The following is a 19,395-nucleotide window of genomic DNA, read 5'->3' on the forward strand; positions in this document are numbered from 1 at the left end:
AGTGTTACTCCCTTCAGTTGGAATCACCAACACAAGTCCTTCCTCTCATGCACAGGCATTTATGTGCACATGGCTGTGGTCAGTCATGCTGTGAGAACTAGAGAAATGAAAACAAACAAATCATAAACTGAACTTCACATGATACAAAGCCTTTCCAAAGAGAATAAACATTAAAGAAACATCTCCAGCACAAACAGCTTCCATAATGCGCTCCATTTGCTTGCAATGTGCCGTGTTTGCATGCAGTGAAACAGGTGATGTGAAAGCGTCGGTGCAGCATCTTAAACACGTGGGAACATCATGTGAACACCACTCTGCACACCTCATTGGCCGCGTTAACTCAAGGGCAGCAAGAAAGGAAACTTCAAGCGTTGGGTCTCATCCAAATCTCCGAAGCCTTATTCAGCAGCTTCATGACGTCATCTTCTGAGTAACACGCCAGCTGAGGAGCTCTGCTGCCCGTGGGCTGAGTGCGTCTGAATAATGCCACACACACAAAACAAACAATTATTAACCTACAAATAAACTCTGTCAATAACTCCCCAAAAATATAAAGTAAACTAAGAATACATTTGAACAAAATTCAAAGTAATGAAGATCAGGAATAAATAGCTCCAACAGTATTTATATTTCCATGATTTATTTTACCCGACTCACAGCTCACAGCTCTCTCTCCCTCTCGGCTTTATTTTGAAGGAAGCGGGAGTTCCTTCATTCTGTACATAATTATTTTATTCTAATGGTGCAGTGTTAAATGTTAGAATATTATTACTTTGCACTATAGTTCAGCTTATTTAAATGTTCTATTTGTGCACAGTTTCATACATTTTATTATAATTTTGCACTGTTTCGCACTGAATGTTTATTTATTGGCTGTTTGGGTTATTAGAATTTATTTAGAGAGAAAGAAAGAAAAATAAATGTTTGGCCTTGGAGACTTCTGGACTTTTAGCCTTTTTCACAATGATTTGGGACGTGGTTTGGAACTTGTTTTTACATTCCTGCGCACACTCTGGGTGACTGATTCAAGTGACTCGAGAACCAGATTCACTTTAGTGAGTGACTCGAGTCAGTAAAAGGAATCGAGTATCCCATCACTACATTGAAATGTGGGAAATCTTTATAAAATTAAGTTTTATGATGGAAGAGAGCAGTCATATTAATACTTTCACAACACTGTCATATATAGATAGATCAGTTTCAAACAAAACTTCTCCTAAAGATTGTTGTACTTTGTCAGTTTGAATGTTTTACTGACAGCATTGTTGTCCCGTTGTGTCTGAAATGGAGGGAAATCTGTTCCAAAGTCATTTTGTTCATATGATGCAGGCAGCCAGCTGCAGTCTGGAGATTCAGTCTTTATGCTGTGAGCAGGGCGTTTCTGCCCTCTAGTGGCCACAGATGGTATCCACGGAAAAGGTAAAGCTGGAGATGTTACAAATGACTTACACTTCCGGTGAGACCTTTCACAATAAAATGCTATTAACGCTGTGCTGCACCTCACAGACGTAATATAAAGCTGTTTGATCTGTTAACAGCTGAAACTTGTTTTACTCAGGAGTGACTGAATGTAAATAAGTTGGTGGCCTCTTTGTGTGAAAGGCGCAGGTTTCTTCTTCAAGTGTAAACTAAGCTACAGTTAACGCTAGCTAGTTAGCAGCAGTTAGCTAGCATCTTTGTTAGCTCCGGTTATATTTAGTTTAAAGGTTAAATAGAGAATGAGTGAATGTGGTGCTAAAACGTGGCTACTTCATGTGACAGTAAATTTAAACAGAGCAGACTTTATAGTTCTCGCTGTACCATGGTACTGGTGATCTGACTTCCGGTTAAATCATGAAGCATTGATTGATGTAGCTGTGCGGTTTAACCGCTAGAGGGCAGTAATAACGGCCATTTCATTTCCCAGCGCTTCTTCATGGCAGATATGAATGAATAAACACACACAATAAGGTCTGTGGAACACAAACATGATGCATGATGAACTTCTCGACTGTAATATGTGTTTAGGTAGAATTAAGACTCTTTTGAGGCTCCAACAACTTTCTGCTTTCAGCCTTTCTGCTGCACAGGATGCAGAAACTCTCCTAAAAAACCTTGTTTTTAAAATGGAATTATTATTTTTCAGTGGTGTTGACAGATTTGACTCTTTGAATATAAGGTCACTCAGACATATTGCATCATAATCAGACCTCTACGTGATGAAGGACACTGCTTGGCCACAGATCTGAGCCTCAGTCCTGATCTCACCATCGTGGAGTCAGTCGGTCCAAAGCCAGAAACAAACAGGATTCGGCTCCTGAGACGGAGAAAAAAGGTTTCTGTTCAGAAGGAAAGAGGAACCATATTAAATGACTGATTTGTCCATTTGCAGGCTGTCTGATCCCAGAGGATCCGCACTGGAGCCTGGACTCTCAGGTCTTTGGAGGCCTGCTGCAGACTGAGTGCTGTCAGCATTTAGCTGAGAGCTGCCAACAAGCCTGCAGACTCTCAGTGTTGTTTGACCACCGACTTCCAGAATGAGAGTTTCACTGAGAAACGTCTGATATCTTCTTTTATTCTGCATTTCTAAATGTTAGCGTGCACACCTGTTTGCTGCTGTTTAAAAGCTGACTGGTGACTTGTGTCACACCTGATGAAATGATGTGTGAAAGCCAACAGCTGGAAGCTTCAGGGATCTGCCTCTTTCTGAATGAGTCCATCAGCAGCTGCTCATGAACACGCTGGAACATTTCTTCTCCTCAGCAGCAGATCAAAGTGTTTCTGCTGTAAACTGGCTCGTACAGAAAAGGCCTCTGAGATCCAGCTCTGTTTCTGCCACAGAGTCACTCGGCTGGAAACTAAACTGAACTAAAACTCATCCTTCTGATCCTTTCTTACAGTTAAAGTGCTTTTAACCTGTTTTTTCCTGAGTGTTCAGTTGCTGCATCGTTACCCTGAGACGACCTCCAGAATAAATACAGAGAAGCAGAAATAAATCAGCCTCCTCACAGCACTGATACAACAGTTATGGCTTCTCTTTGTTTCACACAACAACAAAATGATTTCCTGCTGAAGCCAACAGTCAGAAGTGTGAACGTCAGGATGATGGTCAAAGGGTGCCGTCATGAATATGAGCTCCAGAGAAGAAGAAGAAGCTGCAGCCGCTCAGAAACATCCAGCAAGACGAACGCTGCCGGCGGCTCTTTGCCTCCTCTCCATCAGCAGATACAGAGACAGAAATCCTCATGTGGTCATCATCAGAGCTCGTCTGACCTAATGTCCCTGAAGGGGTCCCTGCTGCCCCCCCACACAGAGTTAGTGCTGCACTGCAGAAACTGTGTTGGCACAATGATCAGAATCAGACGCCTTTTGTGTCCCGTATGAATGTAAACAGTGTACATCGTTCTGTTACTGGTCCCAAAGCAAACATTCAGACTGCTCTAAAGAAGCATCCATGTTGTTAACAAAAAGAGAAAACAGCAACACAAATGAGACATGAAACATGAGAAAAAGTCTAAAGCTAAATGCTATCAGGACAAGAATGGACTGAATCTGAACAGTCCAACTTTAACCTGTGATGGTTTCACAGGGGTTACCGTCTCAGGTAGGAATAAAACACCCTAAACCCAGAGAGATGTGCGACAGGAACTGATTTAGTATTAATACAGCTGAAGAGGACTTTCTGCTTTAACTGCAGTCAGGAGAGCCTTCAACACACTTCATTTAGATCATCTGCTCTGACCTTTGACCTCAGTGGAGCTGAAATCATGTTTTAGCTCCTTCAGGATGTGGCTGCTGTTGGTCACAATCAGCCTGGAATGAAAGGAAATGTGATATTTTGTGCACACATCTGTGTTTCCTTCTGGATCAGCTTGAGCTGTTCTCTGCTAACACCATCAGGTCAAAACTTTCATTTGTCCACATTTTTATGGTAAACTCAGTTATTTCCTGCAGCCTCTGTTCTTGTATTTGGGCTCATTCACATCTGATACTGAAACAAGGCCAAGGCTGTCCTTCAGGTCCCGGATCAGAGCGTCTCTGGAGTGTGGGACACGGGGCTCTCAAGGCTCACGGGTTGGGCGGGACAGCCACGCGCGGTCCTTTCGGTCTTGGAAACGGCAGGAAACAAGCACGTCTCCCATGAGTCTGAGTTATTAAGCAGTTATTAATAACAACAACACTAATAATAATATTATTAATGACAGAACCCCATTCCTGCGGCCTGGGATGTCACTCTTGCCTGCATTCAACACCTGAGAGCCCTGGTGGGACATGAGCTGAGGCAGGAAAAGGAAAACTAGAGTCAAGATTCATGTCTTCTAAATGATAAAAACAAAGCAAGCAACATCAAATATGTGAACTGGGAATATTTTACATACAAAAACAGTAAATTTCTTAAGAAAAGTAAATTATTATGTACAGAAATATAGGATCAACACTAACATAAAAAAAGCTCTTACAATTCTTTGGGAAGCTTTTATTTTATGTCCTCACCGGAAGTGATATCTAACTGCGTCTCTGCTAACTTAACAGCCTCTTTGCATCTGTCTCTGATCTTCTCTCTGGTGGCCATAAGCTGTAACTACACCCTCAGTCAGGATGAACATTGAAATGTGGGAAATCTTTCTAAAATGAGGTTTTATGATGGAAGAGAGCAGTCATATTAATACTTTAACAACACTGTCATATTTAGTTCATGCTGGAGTTTTACCACAGCTCACATTTCTCATCATTACTCAGTGAAGATGGAAAGTAGGAGCAGTTTCAAACCTGCACAGTAACTGGTAAAAACCTTTAAGGATGAAACTTCTCCTAAAGATTGTTGTACTTTGTCAGTTTGAATGTTTTACTGACAGCATTGTTGTCCCGTTGTGTCTGAAATGGAGGGAAATCTAAGCTTTATTATTCCAAAGGCTGAATAATGGGTCTGAGCAGATTTCCTGGAAGCCCTGGGCGGAGTCTGGATCGCTCCTGCTGTCACACCTGCTTCTCATCTGCCCTCTTCGGGGCAGCTTTATGGGAGCTGCAGGGGCAACCAGTCTTTGCCAGATTGATTGTCTCACTACCCATGTGGTAACAAGGCCGCCTCCAGTGATCAGGACTTAATAAATGTTACTGATCCATGTTCAGTTCGGCTCTAATGTAACTAATATCTGCTGGAACTGTGAAGGAAGGGGACTCTCCACTTAAGGTGATGTGTCGCCCTCTTGTGGTGTAAAGGTAAACTGCATGATGTCAGTTCAGCCTCCGGACTGCAGAAACTCCATATTTTTACTGAACTGCCACAAACAGGACAGATCTGTCAAAGATGAAGGAAATAAATGTGGAAATATATACAGAAATATATGAAGAAAAGTGGGAATATAAATATAAAATACTTGTATCCCTGTTCAGAGGCAGAAATTAAAATTTGAGCTAAATCGTGTTAATATTTGATGAACTGAAATGTGACTGAATGAACAGAAACAAATAGCAGACAAAGACACACGAGGTGCCGAACACGTACATAACTGTGTTGAAATATTCTGAGTTGTGTAAAACCAGAAATGTGACTTTTCTTTAATTAATTGTTGTTATTGAAACGTTTCATATTGGCCCAATTATTTTTTTTACTGCTTATTCTGCTGCAAACTGTGAGCACATTTGATTCTTCTCTGAGTTTTTACACTAAAATGATTCTTCGGATGATGGCTTTCTTAAACACTTCCATTCAGAAACCGACTCCTCTGATTAAATTCCAACTCCAAACCTTTTCTCTCACTCATCGTGGTGTCAGCAGCTCGTCCCATTACAGTCACTTCTATAAGCACCAACACGGGGATGCCTGAATGCCGACCCGGAGGCTTTAAAACCTCACAGAACAAACCAGCCCAAAGCCGGGACTTTCACTCCTGATGGCAGCTACAAAGAGGATTTCACTGTTTGCAGCAGCCGGCTGGACTGGGACTCCTCTGTGGGCTGGAAACCTGCAGATCTGCCTCTTTATTTCACATTCTGTTCCTGGTTGGATGTCTTTTTTTTACTCCAACATTACAGCTGCTTGGGTATCCAGCTACACAGTTAAACACACATTTTATTCAGAAATGACCATCTATATAAATCAATAAATATTGGTGTTTATTTAGTTCTGCATTACATTTACTTTCTGTATTATTACTGTCTGTACATGTACACAAAGGGACAAATTAAACATGTGAATGTATGAAAACCCTGGGATTTCAACATCAGTTCACTTTAAATCATGTGATCATAGCAAACTTTATATTTCACACAGTAAACAGTAAATATTTCCAGTCCAAAGCAGATGTTGTGGACTGTTCAGGTCCACATGCTGTTTGTAACGGATCCTTTCAGTCCTCTTTGTGAGCGTTCAACAGCAACATTCAGCAACATTCTGCCATCAGGAACCAGCTCCAGTCCAGGTGTCCTTTCATCATCTAACAGGAAGTGAATGTGTGAAACATCAGGATGAACCCCGGCTGCTCACCAGACCTCTGCTCATTGGAGCAGAATCAGTGAACATCTGTCAGCAGGTTGGAATCCATCTGGGCTGATGGCAGCTCAGTGATTCCTCTCTGATGTCACAGTTTGTCACATGTGCAGCAAACTAACTGCAGCTGACTTCAGCTGAAAGGTCTCAGTTGAAGTGAGCTGCAGAGAAACACAACCTGCTGATACTCAGTGTGAAGCTTTGACTGGAAACACACAGAAAAACAACATCCTGGAAGAATGGCAGCTTCCATCTTTAAAGGACTGGAAGAGGAAGAAGTTTCCAAGGAATCATTCAGAAGAGTTTCAAACAGAAACTGACTGAGTCCATGAATCTGTAAAGGTGTTTCTGAGTGAAAGAGACAGACATGAACAGACTGAACAATCTGTTCAGCAGGGATTCTCTGACAGGAGGACACTCTGTATACTCAGCACAGAGACAACCAGGAACCAGGAAACCAGACTGCAAATCCAGGATGCAGAGGTTCTTCAGTGAATGTGGTGCTGAAGGTGTGGAGGTGGATCAGTGTGTCAGAGGAGACTCTGTAGAAGGACAGAGTGCCAGCAGGACGATCCACATACACTGCTGCTCTGTGAGAGACAGAGGAGGAGGAGGAGGAGGAGGAGGAGGAGGAGGAGGAGGAGATGGGTGTTCTTCTCTTATTGTGCCAGACAGAGTATTTACCTCCATCAGAGCAGATCAGACTCCAGGACTGATCATTCCATCCAAACACACCATCTCCTCTCCTGCTGATTCCTCTGTAACTCACTGATATATCAACGTTTCCTCTCCACTCGACCTCCCAGTAACAGCGACCAGTCAGAACATTTCTACACAGCAGCTGAGGACAGACATCAAACCTGTCTGGATGATCAGGATATGACTGAACCTCCTCCACATGTGTCACCTTCCTGTTGTTGTCAGACAGTTTCAGGACTCTGTTCACTGTGTTTGTGTCGATTGTGAGTTGACAGGAATCTGAAGGAGAGAACAAACACAGTCCAGCTGCAGTTATTGATCTATCATCTGTTCACTTTGATCAATGAGTGATGTGACAGTGTGACGATGGCTGGATGTCATGAATCAGATGAAGAACACACTCACACTTCCTCAGCCCTGGTGTCAGCCATCGTTCTCCAGCAGGCTCCACCCTGAAAGGAGGAGGGGGGTCAGAGCAGCACCGTCTCTTTCAGCATCAAACATGGACATTACATGGCTCTCACACACATTGTTCTACACCGAGAAAGGAACAGTCCAACATCTGGACACATCCACTGGAGTGGAGCATCTGGAAACTACAATGAGCAGAATCAACACTGACGCGTACAAAACTGCTTTGTGGAAGTCACAATTTCTTCTCTCAGCCGTCTCCTCCTTTTCATCTCTTCACATATGAAGAACTCTGTAAAAACTCCTGATCTGACCCAGAGCTGCAACCTTCTATCTGCCCTAAAGTCTGACTGATCTGCTTCTGACAGACAGCTGATATCCAAGATGGCAGCACGTCCCTCTGTCTGTTACCTTCATATTGAACTAAACAGATAAATGCTGCAATGCCACTCGTGTGTGATGTTACACGGAGCACTGGCACCAATAGAAGACTAAATTAATTTTCTGGGTCTGTTGCTGTGTTTCACCATCAGGAACCTCCAATCAGCAGGATTTATGAAGGAAACTTTACCTGAACCACAGGGGTTTATAAATCTTTGTGCTAAGCTAGGCTAACATGTCCTGGACCCATCCTTGTAAATGAATCAGGGTCAGAGGACCAAAAAGACGTTTCTAAAAATGAAAGACTGTTCCTTTAACATGCAGAGATCTTTCCAAACTAAATCAACTCTGACCAACAGACACTTCTCGTTGTTGTTCCTGCAGATGTTCTCCTTGCAGACCTCCTCTACAAATGGGTTAGGGTTAAAGGTAAAAAGGCTCCTACATGTGTGATTGTTCATGCAACACTCAGCAGGAAGCACAGGGCTGAGTGCAGGACAGAGAACATGTTCCCAGCTCTTCCTCCTCTATCAGACATTGTGAGGCTGCAGCAGGCCTCTCCATACCTGAGTGTGTGTGGATCCTTCAGTGCAGCCCTCAGCAGCTTCTCTCCTGAGGCTCCTGGATGGTTGTAGCTCAGGTCCAGCTCTCTCAGATGGGAGGGGTTGGAGGTCACAGCTTCAGCCAGAGAAGCACAGCCTTCCTCTGTGATCAGACAGCCTGACAGGCTGCAGACACACACAACAACAGAAACTCTGAGAACTGCTCTGAAACTCAAGCTGAAGGTCATCCAATGGTAACAACATTCCGAGAGAAAGATTCTTTTCATCATTTTGCTCCAGTAACAGTTTCAGATCAAATGAGAAGAAAATATAAACAATCTTCTGTGACAAACAAAGAGGAAACATGGCAGCAGTGAATGAAAAACCTGGATGAAAAGAAAACCTCTGAGAATAAAAACTTTAGATTATTGTGAATATTTCAACATTTCACTCTTCACTGAACTCTGCACATCTCAGACTTCCAGCACACCCCAGAGTCCTGTCATCTCCTCAAATATTCTGATGACTCTGCAGCTGTTGGCTGTATCATGCACAGTTCCTCCACATTTGAGTTGAGCTTTGCTCACAGCCTGACTGGAGCATTAACTGGAACACCTTCCTTATAACTGTTCACATGCAGAGGAGCAGAATCCAGTTACTGACTGAAGTCTGTCTGACGCTGCAACTCTGCGGCCTGAGTGAGAACATCTCATTGTTGGATATGTTCCCAACAGAGCACTTTGCTCTCAGGCTGCAGGTTTACTTGTGGTTCCCAGAGTTTCTAAAAGCAGAATGGGAGGCAGAGCCTTCAGTTATCAGGCCCCTCTCTGTGGAACCAGCTGCCAGTTTGGCTTCAGGGTACATGTAAGTACAGCTGAACTCACTGTACACCTGTTGTCTTTAAGTTACTGGAATGGTGATTTTATTACATGCTTTAAAGGACAAGACCGTTTTTTTTACATTGGGCCCTTGATTTCACATTATAACATGATGTTCTACTCACCCCTGCTTGTTGTTGGTAATTTGGAGCTGTTCCGAAGATATTCGAGAGGCATCTGGCTGCTCTCGAGATATTCGGCCATGAAACGGTTTCCTATGGGCAACGTTATACAGGCACAAACTATGCTGTTTATAATTTATTAATTACTGTACACTAGCACTGATAACGTGGAGGTGCGTTGCTTACTTAAAAAAATCTGGGTTACTGTAATTTTGAATTTTTGTCGTAAAGTGGGTGTTACTGACGTCATCGTCGTGCTACTGCCACAGACAGCCCACAGACCTGCTGCCTCTTTATTCATTTGGCTAAAATTCAAAATTACATTAACCCGGATTTTTTTAAGTAAGCGACGCACCTCCACGTTATCAGTGCTAGTGTACAGTAATTAATAAATTATAAACAGCATAGTTTGTGCCTGTATAACGTTGCCCATAGGAAACCGTTTCATGGCCGAATATCTCAAGAGAGCAGCCAGACGCCTCTCGAATATCTTCGGAACAGCTCCAAATGACCAACAACAAGCAGGGGTGAGTAGAACATCATGTTATAATGTGAAATCAAGGGCCCAATGTAAAAAAAACGGTCTTGTCCTTTAAGTGACCACCAGCTGACATGTAGTCTTAATGGGCTGATTTTCAGTCACACTTTCAAACTGTGACAAAAACCCCAGAAAAATCCTTGAATGTGAGCTTCTTTATTGGGAATTCAGCTGGATTAATATACACCTACACTTTACTGTTTTTGCTAAAAGAAACAACAAGAAGGAACATCCACAGAGCACCTCGGTCCATCTGAGCCCAGCTGAGCGTACGCGTGATTTCATCCTCATCTACATTATCTGGAGTGTTAGTGTAGTTTGGAGAAGCTTGTTTTCATACAGTCCTTACCTGAGAGTTTCCAGTCTGCAGTTTGGACTCTTCAGTCCATCAGAAAGCTGCTTCACTCCTGAATCCTGCAGGTTGTTGTTACTCAGGCCCAGTTCTGTCAGGCTGGAGGACTGGGAGCTGAGAGCTGAGGACAGAGCTGCACAGCTTCTCTCTGAGAGGTTACAGTCACTCAGGCTGAGGAGGGACAAAATACATTAATCAATCAATCAAATAACCTTTATAGAATTCTTTCCCATTTGGTTTTGTTTATTTGTCTGTGGAAATAAAGTAAAAAAATCATAGAATAAAAGAAGTTAAACAGTTTTTTTTTAGAGTTTCTCATCCTCCAACATGACAAAACAGACATTAAAATAAATCCACACTTCAGTTCAGAGTGAAGACATGCAGCTGTCTGTGTGGAGCTGTTTTTCAAGAGCTTCTAGCTGTAAAATGTTATTTTTTGTGCCATGTTAAAAGTTAGAGTCAGTCTTGGTGAGGAGCTGGGACTTGGAGATCCAGATTGTAGTCACCTAAAGGCATCTATTTATAAAAATCACACTTTCCAATGAGCTCAAACATGTCTTATTTACTTCCAGTAACACTTAGAAGGATTCTGTCTGTTTGGGAAATAAATTCAGCTTCTGATTCACTAAAGGATGATGTGGCTTTGTCACCACACATCTGTCTAATTCACAGCCGCCTTCACAAAGGAGGTTCACCTCAAACCAAATAACCAACCAAATATCATCCCTTTGCCCCAGTGCAGTGTGTCCACATTTAAAGGTTTTATGCACTATTTTAAAGGAAAAAACTGCTCATATTTCTGTAAAGTAGTTTACTTTGGGTATGTGATGGATCTGTGTTTTAGGACAAATCTACAGGAATGGAAAGGAGTTAAAGTAAAAGAGCACTTAAGTAGTTTTTCTTTAAACTGTGTGTGTTATATTTCATTATCAGAGTTATAAGAGTTATTTAAGCCAGATAATCAAAGGGCAGAACAGATCAACCTGTTTCATTGATCAAAGTACCTGGAAGCTGCTTTTTAATCTAATAACCCAGAATTATATCAGCTCTCACCTGGAAAGTTCATGAATCCTTACCTGAGAGTTTCCAGTCTGCAGTTTGGACTCTTCAGTCCATCAGAAAGCTGCTCCACTCCTGAATCCTGCAGGTTGTTGTTACTCAGGCCCAGTTCTGTCAGGCTGGAGGACTGGGAGCTGAGAGCTGAGGACAGAGCTGCACAGCTTCTCTCTGAGAGGTTACAGCCACTCAGGCTGAGGAGGGAGAAAATACATTAATCAATCAATCAAATAACCTTTATAGAATTCTTTCCCATTTGGTTTTGTTTATTTGTCCGTGGAAATAAAGTAAAAAATGTTGGAATAAAAGAAGTTAAACAGTTTTTTTTAGAGTTTCTCATCCTCCAACATGACAAAACAGACATTAAAATAAATCCTCACTTCAGTTCAGAGTGAAGACATGCAGCTGTCTGTGTGGAGCTGTTTTTCAAGAGCTTCTAGCTGTAAAATATTATTTTTTGTGCCATATTAAAAGTTAGAGTCAGACTTGGTGAGGAGCTGGGACTTGGAGATCCAGATTGTAGCCACCTAAAGGCATCTATTTATAAAAATCACACTTTCCAATGAGTTCAAACACGTCTTAGTTACTTCCAGTAACACTTAGAAGGATTCTGTCTGTTTGGGAAATAAATTCAGCTTCTGATTCACTAAAGGATGATGTGGCTTTGTCACCACACATCTGTCTAATTCACAGCCGCCTTCACAAAGGAGGTTCACCTCAAACCAAATAACCAACCAAATATCATCCCTTTGCCCCAGTGCAGTGTGTCCACATTTAAAGGTTTTATGCACTATTTTAAAGGAAAAAACTGCTCATATTTCTGTAGAGTAGTTTACTTTGGGTATGTGATGGATCTGTGTTTTAGGACAAATCTACAGGAATGGAAAGGAGTTAAAGTAAAAGAGCACTTTAGTATTTTTCTTTAAATTGTGTGTGTTATATTTCATTATCAGAGTTATTTAAGCCAGATAATCAAAGGGCAGAACAGATCAACCTGTTTCATTGATCAAAGTACCTGGAAGCTGCTTTTTAATCTAATAACCCAGAATTATATCAGCTCTCACCTGGAAAGTTCATGAATCCTTACCTGAGAGTTTCCAGTCTGCAGTTTGGACTCTTCAGTCCATCAGAAAGCTGCTTCACTCCTGAATCCTGCAGGTTGTTGTTACTCAGGCCCAGTTCTGTCAGGCTGGAGGACTGGGAGCTGAGAGCTGAGGACAGAGCTGCACAGCTTCTCTCTGAGAGGTTACAGCCACTCAGGCTGAGGAGGGAATGAGATGGAAGGAAATAACTTGATCTATTAATCAATCAAACTACATTCATATTTGATAAGTGGAAGAATTCTGTTTCCCTGTTTGTTTCTGTTTATTTGTTAAAGACATTAAAGTGTGATGGAAGATGTCTACATGTGCCGTCTTAGCTCAGTAGATGGAGAAACTAAAAGATGTATCTGCTGCTGTTATTGGCTCATCCTGTGATCAGATCAGCTCAGCAAAGAACACCATGTGAGCAAAGCATCTTCCCACACTAACAGTCAGCTGTTTCTCCAGCACCAAAGTGTTATCTGGCCCAGCTCAGCTGTGGCTCTGTAGCTGCAGCCTTTGTCTGTCACTCTGCAGACTGACATGCTTTCTGTAGGACTGACGGACCTTTCTACCAAGAAATTAATACATGAATAACAACGTGTTTTTCTCTTTCTTAGACTCAAGACTTAAAACGTTTCCACAAAAGAGTAAGTTAAAAAGCACAAACTGAATTTTGGTTACTTTGTTAAAGTTTCTCATGTTCAAAATGGACAAAACAGACAGTTAAACTAAATCTACACTTCAGGACGTACTGAACACATGCAGTCAGTGTGAGTCTGACGAGTCTGGGGAGGAAACATCAGATAAAAACAACAACATTCCAGTGGACTGTGTGGAGAAATACATTTTGGCCTCGACTCAAAAAAAGATAACGTGGGTTTTTCGACCGCACATCTGTCTAATTTACAAAGGGTCAAATTTAGCTCAAACCAATCAACCAACCAAATATCACTGTTCCTGTGCAGTATGTCTACATTTAAAGAAGGTTTTATGTACAAGATGTAAGGAAAAAAACAGCTAGAATTGATGTAAGTCAGTGCTGTGGCATCCAGTTCTCAAAGATCAGCTCTGTTTGCCACACACAGTTTAAATTAAATGTCTAACATCTCCTCAGAGTTGGTGGTAGTTGCAGGACATTTAAAATCTATGTTTCTGCACGGTCAGACTTCCCATTTATCATGGTAGCAGTGACTGTTGCAGGATGAAAGCATCATAATGCCAGACACAATACTACTGCTACTGCTACACATGGTTGTAGAACAGCTCTCAGTTTACTTTGGGTATGTGATGGATCTGTGTTTTAGGACAAATCTACAGGAATGGAAAGGAGTTAAAGTAAAAGAACACTTAAGTATTTTTCTTTAAACTGTGTGTGATATATTTCATTATCAGTTATTTAAGCCAGATAATCAAAGGGCAGAACAGATCAACCTGTTTCATTGATCAAAGTACCTGGAAGCTGCTTTTTCATCTAATAACCCAGAATTATATCAGCTCTCACCTGGAAAGTTCATGAATCCTTACCTGAGAGTTTCCAGTCTGCAGTTTGGACTCTTCAGTCCATCAGAAAGCTGCTTCACTCCTGAATCCTGCAGGTTGTTGTTACTCAGGCCCAGTTCTGTCAGACTGGAGGACTGGGAGCTGAGAGCTGAGGACAGAGCTGCACAGCTTCTCTCTGAGAGGTTACAGCCACTCAGGCTGAGGAGGGAATGAGATGGAAGCAAATAACTTGATCGATTAATCAATCAAACTTCATTCATATTTGATAAGTGGAAGAATTCTGTTTCCCTGTTTGTTTCTGTTTATTTGTTAAAGACATTAAAGTGTGATGGAAGATGTCTACATGTGCCGTCTTAGCTCAGCAGATGGAGAAACTAAAAGATGTATCTGCTGCTGTTATTGGCTCATCCTGTGATCAGATCAGCTCAGCAAAGAACACCATGTGAGCAAAGCATCTTCTCACACTAACAGTCAGCTGTTTCTCCAGCACCAAAGTGTTATCTGGCCCAGCTCAGCTGTGGCTCTGTAGCTGCAGCCTTTGTCTGTCACTCTGCAGACTGACATGCTTTCTGTAGGACTGACGGACCTTTCTACCAAGAAATTAATACATGAATAACAACGTGTTTTTCTCTTTCTTAGACTCAAGACTTAAAAAGTTTCCACAGAAGAGTAAGTTAAAAAGCACAAACTGAATTTTGGTTACTTTGTTGAAGTTTCTCATGTTCAAAATGGACAAAAAAGAGAGCTAAACTAAATCTACACTTCAGGACGTACTGAACACATGCAGTCAGTGTGAGTCTGACGAGTCTGGGGAGGAAACATCAGATAAAAACAACAACATTCCAGTGGACTGTGTGGAGAAATACATTTTGGCCTTGACTCAAAAAAAAGATAACGTGGGTTTTTCAACCTCACATCTGTCTAATTTACAAAGGGTCAAATTTAGCTCAAACCAATCAACCAACCAAATATCACTGTTCCTGTGCAGTATGTCTACATTTAAAGAAGGATTTATGTACAAGATGTATGGAAAAAAACGTAAATTACGTATGTAACTACGGTTCTATGAATCCCGGATGACCGCCAGAGGGCGGTGCTGAAAGCACTGAATGTCCCTTCGCGCATGCGCCGTTCGAGTAGTAATACCAACAGAGTCACACCTGTGACATGTCGGATGACCAATCAGAGGCTATATAGCCTGACGTCATCCGTCACTCTGTTCCTGCAAAATCTTCTCGCGGAATGCAAGGATTCTGAGTGACAGAGAAGCTCTGGCGGTCATCCGGGATTCATAGAACCGTAGTTACATACGTAACTTACGTTCTATTTCATCCCTACTGACCGCCAGAGGCGGTGCTGAAAGCACTGAATGACTAATACCAGCGGCGTCACGAGAAATCCAGAGCAAATACCTCATTGAGAAGGCTCAGAGGACCCTCGCCGCAGAACCCGATCCAGAGGATGAGGGGAGGCCACATTAACCCTGTAGAACCGGGTGAACGTGCTCAGGGAAGCCCACGATGCAGCAGCACATAGTGCTTCCATCGGAACCCCTCTTAAGGCAGCCCAGGAAGCAGAGACGCTCCTGGTAGAGTGCGCCTTCACACCAACGGGTGGGGAGCAGCGTCCTGTAGCGTAGGCGTGAGAGATGACATCCACGATCCAGTGGGAGAGGCGCTGTTTGGAAAGGGGACAACCCAACCTAGGGCCTCCATAACACAGGAATAGCTGGTCCGAGCGTCGAATAGCAGCAGTGGCTGCAATGTACGCCTCCAGTGCCCTCACTGGAGCACAACGACCGAGACCCATCAGCAGTTCCTTCCGACACAGGTTGAAATCGTGCCAACCTCAACGGCCGGTTGCAATGTGAACGAGACAACACCTTAGGCAGGAATGCTGGGTTTGGCCACAGAGTAACTCCAGTCATCAGTACCCCATCTGAGACAGGCAGGGCTGACAGAAAGAGCATGTAGCTCGCTGACCCTCCTGGCTGAGACAATAGCCAACAAAAAGGCAGTCTTACACGACAGCCACCTGAGGTACGCCAGCTCCAAAGGCTCGAATGGAGAGTGGCACAGAGCTTCAAGCACCAAGGGCAGATCCCAAACTGGTACCCGTGGGGCCATCGGTGGGTGCAACCGACGAGCGCCACGCATAAAGAGGGAGACCAGTTCATGGCTCCCCACAGTACAGCCCTCAAAGCCAGCATGACTAGATGAAATGGCTGCGACATACACCTTGAGTGTTGAGGGAGAGCGGCCCTTGTCAAGGAGAGACTGGAGAAACTCCAGCACAGTGGACACTGCACAGGTGACTGGATCATCATTGCGGGCAAGGCACCACTGGGAAAACAGCCGCCACCTGTTTTCATATTGCTGGCGAGTAGAGGGAGCCCTGGCACTCAAAAGGGTGCGTCTGACAGGATCTCAATGACCGGTCATCAGCTGCTCAAGCCGCCCAGTGGCCATACCCACAGTCGGAGGCGTTGGGGATTGGGGTGCCACAACAGTCCCCCCAACTGGGACAGCAAATCCCTCCTGGTCGGAAGACGCCATGGGATGTCGCGACACAGCCTCCGTAGGAGCAGGAACCACGGCCATGCCGGCCAACACGGAGCAACCAGCAACAGTTTGTGGCCCTCCTCGGCAACCCGCCGAAGAGTAGGCCAAATCAGAGACAGGGGTGGAAAAGCATACAGGAGGACCCTTGGCCAGGGATGAGCTAATGCGTCCTGGCCCAGTGCACCTGATGCCCCCGTAAGGGAAAACCATGGAGGGCATCGAGTCGACTCCTCTGTGGCGAAAAGATCTACCTCCGCCTGACCAAAGAGGTCCCAGATCCTGAGCACCACGTCGCCATGAAGGGACCACTCTCCCGGAGCAGTCGCCTGACGGGAAAGAGAGTCTGCGACGTGGTTGTGCCGCCCTGGCAAGTACACTGCTTGCAGGGTGGACAGGCGAGGCGAGGCCCATTCTAGGAGGTCTGTGGACACTTCCAGCAGCTGCGCTGACCTGGTGCCACCTTGAGGGTTGACGTGGTAGACCGCGGAGGTGCTGTCTGACCGGATCAGAACATGTTTCCCCTCCAGATGGGGCATAAAGTGTCTGTGAGCCAAATGCACCGCACGCAGTTCCAGCACATTTATGTGCCTGGAGCGATCCCTTCGGCCCCAGCGGCCCTGAGCCGCTCTGTGTTGCCATACCGCACCCCATCCAGTCGAGCTGGCATCTGTCGTGACCACCTCTCTGCGACACACAACTATTCCCATGGGGACACCCGTGGACAAGTATCTCCTGTCTCTCCATGGCCTCAGGACACGAAGACAGGACCCCGTCACCATGAGTTGGCGATGCCTGTGCCGCCTGGAATCCAGGCGGAAGCTGTTGAGCCACCTCTGAAAGGGGCGCAGAGACAGCAGACCTAAGGGCACGACCCGGGTGACTGATGTCAGTTTGCCCAGCAGCCGCAGGAAGGTGACGTAAAACAACTGCCGGCTCAGCCTGAATTGGCTGACCAACCGGCGTATGTCGTCCACCCATTGAGCAGACGGGTGAGCCCTCATGGAAGGTGAACCCAGAAACACCCCCAGAAAAGTGGTCGTCTGAGATGGGGTCAGGCAGCTCTTCTCCGAGTTTACCTGGAGGCCCAACTGGGACACGTGACCAAGCACGCGACTCGTATCGCGAAAAGCCTGTGATCGGGATGGAGCGCAAATAAGCCAATCGTCGAGATATGGAAAAACCTTCATTCCGCAGGCCTGCAGAGGAGAGAGGGCTGCTTTCATACACCGAGTGAACGCCCTCGGGGAAAGAGAGAGGCCAAACGGGAGCACCCGGAACTGCCAGTGGCGACCCTGATAGGCAAACCGGAGAAAACGGCGATGTTCTGCCGCAATAGGTACATGAAAGTACGCGTCCGTCAGGTCTATTGAGATAAACCACTCGTTCCTCGCAACAGTCTGAAGGACCTCTGCTGTCGTGAGCATGTGAAAGGGCAGTACCTTGAGATATCGATTCAGTCCCCTGAGGTCCAAAATGGGACGAAATCCGCCCGTCTTCTTGGGTACGAGGAAGTATGTTGAGTAGTAGCCTCTGGGTTGCTGCAGAGGATCCACTGCCTCGATCGCACCTTTGGCCAGGAGGGCGGAAAGCTCCTGGTCCAGTGCATGGGCTTTCACCGGGTCGGTGATCACGGTCACCCTGACCCGGCGTGACATGTGAGGCCGCCGTCGGAATTGTATCCGGTAACCATGGGTCAGGGTTGAAACCAACCATGGGTCCCCAGTATGAGCAGCCCAATGACTGAGCTGCTGATGTGAAAAACATCCAACGGTCGGCCTAGTGGCCTCACCGACCGTCCCCACGACCCCTAGGGGCCCTGGTGGGGCGGCGGCCAGAGTTTGCGGCACGGGCCTGCCTGGCTGGTTGGCGGACTGACTGACGAAAGTCCCCGCTGGGTCCCCGTCGTGCGACCTGGGGACCAAACCCACTAGGCCGAGCATAATCCAGAGGTGGCGGCCAAGTACTGCGGCCAGCCGGCGTTATAGGCTTTACAGAGGAAGCCATCTGTAACACGGCATTGAGCCCGCAGGCACCGAACATCACGACGCATAGCCTCATCCGGTGACACAATGAGTGAGGCTACAGCAGGCTCAACTGCAGGCATGCAATCCAAGCCTGCCTTAGCTGGCTCATGCATAGCTGCCAACACGCGACCATCTGGGGAGAGGCGTGAAAAGGCTCTAGGGTCCCGCCAACAAGTATGTAACTCCTTCAGGTACTCCTCTGATGGAGGGACAGAGAATGGAGAAGGGGCCTGGCTATGCGTGAAAAAGGCGCTACAAGGAGCGGACTCCTACGCCTGCGGGACGGTCAACTGCAGCTGCCTCAAAGCCATCTGCATGATGTCCCGCATAGAGCCGTCGCTTGACCCACTATTTGCATCCTGAGACGAAGAAAGTGAGCCAGACTCTGCACGAGACGACTGCGCCCCCTCCTCACTCCTAAAGTGAGAGGCAGAGGAAGCCAAGGACAACGTGTCAATTCAGGCATGGGTGGAGAAGAGAAACCAGGCAACGAGGGATCCAGCTGGTGTGCCTGAAAAAGGGATTTCATTTCCGCCAGCTCTGCAGACAAACGTTCAACTCTTGTGGAAAGGCCCAGATCAGACTTGGCTCGACTCTTCTTAGGAGGAGCCACAGAGGCTGTGGTCTCATTCCGGTGCTTCGAACGCCTAGGGAGGGTCACCTGTCCAGAAAGCGGAAGGTCATTGCCAACCTCGGGGCGCAATTGGGCCAGCCGAGTCATCCTCACAGCATGGGGCATGTAACTGCAGTTCATGCAGGGATTTTCTGACAGGGCCT

General features: G+C 45.3%; 1 pseudogene; it reads right to left on the reverse strand.

The window, feature by feature from the left end:
• Window positions 1-6,097: 6,097 nt before the first annotated feature.
• The window catches only part of LOC142391188 (uncharacterized), a 35,261-nt pseudogene continuing 21,963 nt past the window's right edge, over window positions 6,098-19,395 (reverse strand).

This window comes from Odontesthes bonariensis, chromosome 11 (assembly GCF_027942865.1).
Source record: "Odontesthes bonariensis isolate fOdoBon6 chromosome 11, fOdoBon6.hap1, whole genome shotgun sequence".
NCBI classification, from domain to species: domain Eukaryota; kingdom Metazoa; phylum Chordata; class Actinopteri; order Atheriniformes; family Atherinopsidae; genus Odontesthes; species Odontesthes bonariensis.